At 51.5% G+C, this 7,784-nt stretch overlaps 2 long non-coding RNA genes across 3 annotated transcripts; one reads left to right on the top strand and one right to left on the bottom strand.

Annotated features, from left to right (window-relative positions):
• Positions 1–1,030: 1,030 nt before the first annotated feature.
• Positions 1,031–4,524, bottom strand: LOC145513897 (uncharacterized). Of its 2 annotated transcripts, none has more exons than XR_014059764.1 (2): positions 4,385–4,524; positions 1,031–2,670 (listed from the first exon to the last, which is right to left on the bottom strand). It is a non-coding gene; the product is annotated as an uncharacterized LOC145513897 (long non-coding RNA). The 2 variants fall into 2 exon arrangements; XR_014059765.1 differs by lacking the exon at positions 1,031–2,670 and adding an exon at positions 3,466–3,941.
• A 121-nt stretch (positions 4,525–4,645) lies between these two features.
• Positions 4,646–7,083, top strand: LOC145513893 (uncharacterized). Its single transcript, XR_014059761.1, has 2 exons — positions 4,646–4,920; positions 5,752–7,083. It is a non-coding gene; the product is annotated as an uncharacterized LOC145513893 (long non-coding RNA).
• The last annotated feature ends 701 nt before the right edge of the window (positions 7,084–7,784 follow it).

Genomic DNA, 7,784 nt, shown 5'->3' with positions numbered 1-7,784 from the left:
TTCCCGTTGTCCTGGCTACCGGCCTGGTGGAGCCTCCCCATGGTCTGATCCCCCGTTGCCCCTCACCTTCCCTCCGCCTCGCCCTTGCCCTTCCCCCCACACACCGGGCACAGCCCCCCTCACTCTTTCTGCACTAGCTGCTTCCTGGATCTGGAGCTCCTCCCTGCGATGTCTGCATGGCCACGTCCCTCACCCTCTTCCCGTCTTTGCTCAGAGGTCACTTTCTCAGTGAGGGTCCCTCTTTCCTGGTTAAAATTGCAACTGACCCTCACCCACCCAATCCATCCTGAGTGTTCCCAATCTCTCTTTTTTTAATCTCCAATTTTTTATTGCAGAAAATTAAGAAAACATAAAAAGTATAATGGTCAACCACATTATTACCACCTAGACCCAACGATTCTTTTTTAAAATGGTTATTGGAATATAGTTGGTTTGCAGGGTTGTGTTACTTTCATGTGCACAGCAAGGTGGGTCAGTTATACGTATATACGTATCCACCCTTCTTCAGATTCTTTTCCCATCCAGCCCATTATAGAGTAGTGAGTGGATTCCCTGGGCTATACAGTAGGTCTTTGTTGGTTATCTACTTTTTAATTTTACTTAATTTTTTTAAGTTAATTTTTACTGGAGTATTGACAGGGTGGTGCTAGTGGTAAAGAACCCACTGACAATGCAGGAGATGCGAGAGGCACAGCTTCAACCCCTGGCTTGGGGAGATCTCCTGGAGTAGGAAATGGAAACCCACCATTTTTCCTGGAGAATCCCATGGACAGAGGAGCCTGGCGGGCTACAGTCCACAGGGTCACACAGAGTTGGACATGACTGAAGTAACTTAGCACGCACACGCTGGAGTATAGCTGCTTTACAACATTGAGCGCATTTCTACCATACGACAAAGTGAATTGGTCATACATATACATGTGTCCCCTCTTTTTTGGCTTTCCTTCCTGTTTAGGTCACGAGTCCCTCTTAACCTGCCAGGTCTCTTCCTTTCTTTCCCAGCACGTACTGCTTTGAATAAACTATGTAATTTTGTTATTCGATTATTTATTCTCTGTATCCATCCACTAGAATATAGGCTCCGGGGAGGGAGAAGGGCATTGGCTTTACTTTTTCTGCTCACTGGTACCTTCTTAATATCTAGAACAGGGACTGATCCACATAGATGCTCAGTTAATACGATGCTGGAGAGATGAGGCTGCAGGTAAGTCGGGAGCCGGGAGCCCAGGATGCCCCAGCAGCTGGTCAGGGAACATGAGCTCCAACACCTGTCTTGGGGTCCCGGCAGACTTGGCCAGCTTCCCCCTCCACTTTTACCCCCCCGACCCCTACTTATGTGGGGTGGGTTATACTTTGGAGGGGCACTGGTCCTTAAACATGCCCACAGAGGGTTCAGGCATGCAAAGAATCAGATACAGAGAATAAACTGGTGGTTACTGGTGGAGAGAGAAAAGGAGGAAGGGATAAGATAGGGGTAGAGGGCTGAGAGTTACAAACTACAACATGTAAAATAAATAAGCTACAAGGATATATTGTACAGCACAGGGAATACAACCAATACTTTATGATAAGTTTAAGTGGAATATAATCTACAAAAGTATTGAATCACTCTTGTATTGTATACCTGAAACTAATATGATTGTAAATCAGCTAAACTTCAATTAAAGATAATAAATAAATAATAGAGAGATGATCTTAGAATGCCAGCAAGAAAAAAAGAACTTCCTAAATTATACCAAAACATTCGGCTCACTTGGGTGTGCTTTTTTCTTTTTACTGAGGAGGGAAGGTTCTTTTTCCCGTAACGTTTATGACCTTCTGACATACTGTTTAATTTACTTCTTTACTGTGTTATGTTCCTAAACTTATTCTTCACTGTTTGGCAGATTCTCGAAGGGATTTCTGATTCTATATCAGTTTCAGAATCACTTGTGTCAATCACCCTGCCATTTTCCTTGTGGCCAGCGAGGTTCCCGGACAGTCAGGCCTGGGAATTGCCCACCAGGCTTGGGTCTGGTGACTGCGGCCATCATCCAGTGGGAGAGGTGACAGCTGGACTTCGGTCAGTCCCCAGATTCTCCTTCCTCGTCTTCTAACCTGGTGGTCCCCAGGCCCCCCAGGCTGCCTGTCTCCTAGGCCTTGGCCTGAGTCGTGCCCCTGCAAATCAGCAAGTTCAAAATGGTGCAGAGTCCCTGTGGCGCTCTCCATGGTCCTGAACCACCAGGCTGGTCTCTGCTCAGAATGAGGCCGTTTCTCTGGGAAGGGAAATTGTGTGGCCCCCAGAGAACCCCTCCCTTCTAGGTTACACTTATCTTTCCTCGAACTCTAACACTACTTGCCTTGCTTATCTTTGAGATCTTGGCTGAGTTGTCACCTCCTCTCGGAAGGCTTCTGGGGTTCTGCAGAATTGAGAGTGGCCTCCTCTGTATCCTGTACCTCCCACATTCCAGTGTGTGAAGACCACTTTTGACCTCATCAGTTAGGAACAAGCTTCTCGTCTGTCTCCCACACTTCTGTGTCCCCAACATGTAAGAGATGACGATGAATTTTGGTTGAATAAATGAGCAAATTAATTAATGAAATGAATGAGTGGTGGATGGTCTGGGGAAGGACTGTCCTTGTGGTTGGTTCCTATCCTTTGATTTCTCCAGGACTATTATGCCACGTTCTCTGTAATAGGAATGTGGAAGAGAAACAGGAGGTTAATATGGTCCTTCTCCTGTGGAATACATGCCCTGGTGACGGGACGAACAGGGGCCACATTTTACAGATGGAAAGACTGAGAGAAGTGATGTCATTCTTCTGTAATCGCTCAGCTCAGGAACGAGAGGTGGGACTTGAGCCTCTATCCCGTGGCTCTGGACCTTGTACCCATCCGCTGCCCGTGCCATCACTTCCTCCCCTAGACTGCAGTTCACAGCCCTGGGCAATGAGGACATTGGGCAAAATCTACCTCTGAGGGAATTTTCCAACTCTGAGTTTCCATTGAAAATTAGAACTCATGGGTTTCATCTCTAGTTTGGGGGTAATAGTTTCCAGGGCCACTAAGATGGCTCAAGGAAAACCCTGTGCTTCCAATAAGTGGTTTTGTCATTCACGTCATATTGTCAGAAACAGGATGAGAGACCCCTTCTTTCCAAGAGCTGGATTCTCAGCAGACCACAAGAGTCTTTTACATTCCCCAAATGCCTGGACACTCAGGGCTCCCGGGAGGTGGGGTGGGCCTGACATGGTGCATCCTGGCCTCAATCTGGACAGTAACCACAGCTCCCAAGACAGTTCGTGTCCTTCTCACTGGCGGGTTTGTGGGACTTGGGAGAAATCCCATTGTCACCAACCTGGGGACCTTCACCTGCATGAGCCCTAGCCAGTGTCAACTTTCATTTCTTGAAACGTACCCACCATTCAACCACACAAGTCGCACGTCTCTGCCTCTGGGGCAGGCAAACCTGGGATTGCCAAGGCTGGGATGATTTGCTTTTAATGGGCTATGTGAGCAAGTCGCTCAATAAAGGCTTTTTGCTCAAGGGACAGAATTGTTCATTTCTGACCGTGCTGGGTCTTCATTACTGTGCACCGGCTCCCTTTAGCTGCAGTGAGCGGGGCCACTCTCGAGCCGCAGTGCGCTGGTTCCGCACGTTCTCCTCTGTGGCTTCTCATGTGGGCCGGCCCGAGGGCTCGCAGGCTCCACAGTCACGGTCATGGGCTCGAGAGGGCAGGCTCCGCGATTGCAGAGCTGGGGCTTCACTGCCCCGAGACACGCGGAATCTCCCCGGACCAGGGAGCTAACCCACGTCCCCTGCACTGGCAGGCGGACTCTTCACCACTGGACCACCGGAGAAGTCCAGAGACAAGGTTTTGAAAACATGGATCCACAGAGTAAAACCACACAGAAGAAACGAAGTAGACGAGAAGTGGAAGAAGCCGGGACCTCCTGATCCCTGAAGGAGACAGTGACTCCTTCTGGGAACTAAGGCTCCGTCTAGGGGAAGGGAGGGCTGAAGGAGGGGCCGAGGTGGGGCATGGGCCCTGCCAGGGGAGGGCGGGAGGCTTGCTAAAGGCTGGCGTTGAGACCTTCTCACTTGGGCTGAAAGTTGGGGCTGTTGGGAGGAGAGCAAAAATGGCCCCCAGCAAACCCCCCTGAGAGCTGTGCCGGGGCGGGGGTCAGTGGTGCCGTCCCCAGGGTCCCCGTGATTTCCTGTGTTCCCCCGGCCTCAGCAACCACGCAGTTCCCCAGAGCTGGCCGGCCTGCCATGGACTCGGTTCGGCCTGTGACATCCCCAGGACACCGCCAGGAGGACTCACAGCTGAACCCAAGGGAGAGAGTCCAGGGGGGTCGGGAAGCCTGCGTCACGCACATCGCCTGTCTGGCTCAGCGTCCCACCTGCAAAGGAACAGACTAGATGCTCCCTGAGGGCCATTGGTGCCGGCCGTGCGGGGGCTCCCGGCCTGGATTCTGGGGGGCTGTGTCCCCCTGGGGACGAGGGCCCTGCGGCTGCCGGAGCCGGCCGCCCACGCACAGGCAGGCAGGAGGCGGGGCGCTGTGGTCTCGTTGCCAAGCGCAGAGAACTTTTCACTGGGTCCAGGTTTCCGTCACCATGGCAACTGCTGGGGTGGAAGCAGAACTCCTCAGAATTCTGAGAACATATGGGGGAGGGAAAAACAAGAAAGGGAGCCCCGAGCAGGCCCGGGGGTGGGCAGCGCCCAGTGGGCCCCCTCCCTCTGCCCTCTTCCTTCCCGTCTTCTTCTTCTGATGTTTCTCTCCTGGCTCTTTTCTCCTCTCTCAGGTCCTCCACGCCCTTCCCTGAACCCTGGCTCTTAAGAGCAGTAGGTGGTGTTTACTGAGCACCTACTATGGACCCGGCAGCATTCCAAGTGTTTTATACATCTGAACTCATTTAACCCTCTCACTGCTGTGTGGTAGGTACTATCATCATCCCCATTTCACAGATGGGCAAGTACAGTCTCAGGGAGGTTGGGTGACTTGCCTGGTAACTGGCAGACCCAGGAGTTGGATTGGATCCCTTGACTGCACCCCCAGCCTCTGTGGTGTCTGGACGGTCTCCATTGTCTGAGAAACTCCAGGAGCTGCTAAAGAAATGAGGGTGTGTGGTGGTCTGGAGACCCTGTCCCCACTTGCCCTCCCCACTGCCTGGACCCCACACTGGCCTTCCCAGGTGAGGCCAGGGCAGAGGGCAATGTCAGCTGCCCGTATGTGCAAGGCACCTCCGTTGGCTGAGTTTCCTGGCCTTGGCTGACCAGGGTTCACTCCCTGGGGACCAGAGAAGCCTCCTAGCCTAGGGCTGGAATCAGGATGTCCAGAAGGCCAGAGACCTGGGTGCCATTCCCAGCGCCCTCTCCTATCTCCTGTGGGCCCTGGGAACCTGACAGGGAGTCTGCTATCCCATCACAATCCTGCAAGAGACTGACTCAGAATTAGGGGTTCACGGCTCTCCTCTAACCTGTCTGGTGATATTGGGGGGTTGGTGGGAGGTTGTGTATGAAAACACTGTGGGAGCAGCAAAGATAGCAACTTCACCAGGCCCGTCTCTGGGCATGACATCCCTGGCAAACTCCCTGCAGAGACGCAAAAAGACCAGGACAAATTGGAGGCCAGGAAACATCTGCTTCAGCTCTGGCTTTAATGATGGGCAGCTCCTCTCCAGGCCGGCTCCTTGCTTTCTCCTGCCTTCTGTGTCCGTGTGCTTAAACTCCTCCACTCACTACCTTGGTTGGCACTTTTGTCTCCAGATCCCTCTAAGGATCTTAGGTCTTACTCCAACTCTCAGGATCAAATTTCCAAGAAGAAGCTCCAACCCCGACACCTTTATTGCTGGTGCCTTGATTGGACAGACTCCCCTTCTACACATCCCACTGGCTGTGGGCTGGGCCACTGATTGGCTGCTCTGAGTCCAGTTCTTTCCCCTGATCCAATCAGCTGTAGCCAGGGAGGCGGGGTCCCATGTTACCAGAGGATTGCTGCTGACATGGTGGATGCATTTCTTCACTGTTGAAGCCATTTGGAATTGGGGATTCTCTTACCTGAGCAGGCATCTCACTAACTTGGATTGGGCTCTCATGCCTTTGGTGATGAGTCACTTGCTTCTCTGCTTCTGTGTGGTCAGGTGGGTTGGAGTTTCTCTTACTAGAAACCAAAACCTTGCGGCTGGCACCTCTGGTTTATCACAAGATTGAATGAGTAAGACCTGGATAAGCGCAATCACGACCTTACGGAACTGAGGTGAGGGGATCCAGAATGCTGCCTCAAGAAACCCGGAGGCCCTACTTCTGTTAGCAAGCCTCCTTCCAGCATCAGTCAGAACTGACAAAGGAGGTTTGTATTTCCGTCTGCGGGCGCCAAGATGCCTATACTGTGAAAGACCAGTGGAATGAGCGCATCCATTCTGGTTACGGTGGAAGCTCTGGATGCTCAGTCCTGGGCCAGTTCTCCCATTTAAGGAACCAACTTTCTATCACCCAGCATGGCAGGGGAGCGTGTCTGCAGCCAGAGGCCCCTCCTGTGCCCACCGGGCTCACCACAAGTCTCCCATCAAGCCAGTCCTACAAACGTCCCCCCGTCTCCCCAACACCTGATGCTGATGATCAAAGGGACTGTGATGCCTCGCCAACGTATTATTCATGCCTCACTCTGTGGGGAGGATGTACCCGCTCCCCACTGAGCGCTGGGAAGGAAGCGAACACAGGGACGCCACGGGGGGCAGAAAAGCTTTACTCCAGAGCGAGACTGGGCATTAAAGAGCGCCCAGCCCAATGTCCCTCTGATGCTACAGAATCACCTCTTTGCCGACTTATGGGGTCTTCCTTGACATGAAGGCAAATAAGCCTCTGTATGACTTGTCCCCATTATGGTTTTCCTTCGAGGACCACTGGGTGGGCATGCCTAACTCTCTACACTGAATCCCACCCATTTCTTTCACCAATTCACATATGCCCCAGCCTCCGGGACCCTAACAACTCCAGTCATTTATGTCTGCCTCTTTCTAAGTAGGGATTGCAAACAATAGCCCAAAGACCAAATCTGGCCCACTCCTTGTTTTGTAAATAAAGTTTTATTAAGACATAGCCACACTTACTCAATTATTGTCTATGGATGCTTTTGATTTACAAAGGCCAAGTTGAATAGTTAACACCAACACTGTATGACCTACCAAGCTTAAAACATTTACTGTCTGACCCTGTACAGAAAGAATGTTCTGATTCCTGTTCTAAAGCATCAGTGGCCCCTTAAATGGAACAAGAAATCCCAGGAATGGCCTGGCCTTCAGAATGGACACTTCCCATGGTGTCCCCTCCTGGGATCCTGGCTGTGACTGCTTGGTGCAATCTCAGAATCTGCATGTCTCAGCGGTCATGACCTGACATTGGCTCCACAAGAGCCTGTGGTCCGCAGGAATGTCCAGGGCACTCTTGCACAGCCTGTTGCTAAGGCCTGTTGCCAAAACAAGGGCCCTGGCCCTTGAGTTTTGTAGGACCTGCATTCACCTTGATTCACTTTTCTTTGTTGTCTTTGTCCCAACTTCTTGCCTAATAGAGACTATTTTGAACCATAAGTCCCTCATCCATCTATGAACCAGCCCTCCCAGCTTTGTGTTTTTCGTATATAGACTGTCCCTGACTTACAACAATTTTTTGACTTCATGATGGTGCAAAAGCAGTATGCATTCGATGGGAATCATGCTTCAGATTTTGAATTTTGATCTGTTCCTGTCTGTGAGATGTGGTACAGTCCTCTCTCATGATGCTGGGCAGTGAGCCTCACCTCC

The sequence above is a fragment of the Giraffa tippelskirchi genome, chromosome 7 (genome assembly GCF_054371585.1).
Source record: "Giraffa tippelskirchi isolate mGirTip1 chromosome 7, T2T-mGirTip1v1.2.pri, whole genome shotgun sequence".
Lineage (NCBI taxonomy): Eukaryota > Metazoa > Chordata > Mammalia > Artiodactyla > Giraffidae > Giraffa > Giraffa tippelskirchi.
The sequence above is the reverse complement of the archived record's forward strand: the minus strand, read 5'-3'. Positions and strand labels throughout refer to the sequence as shown.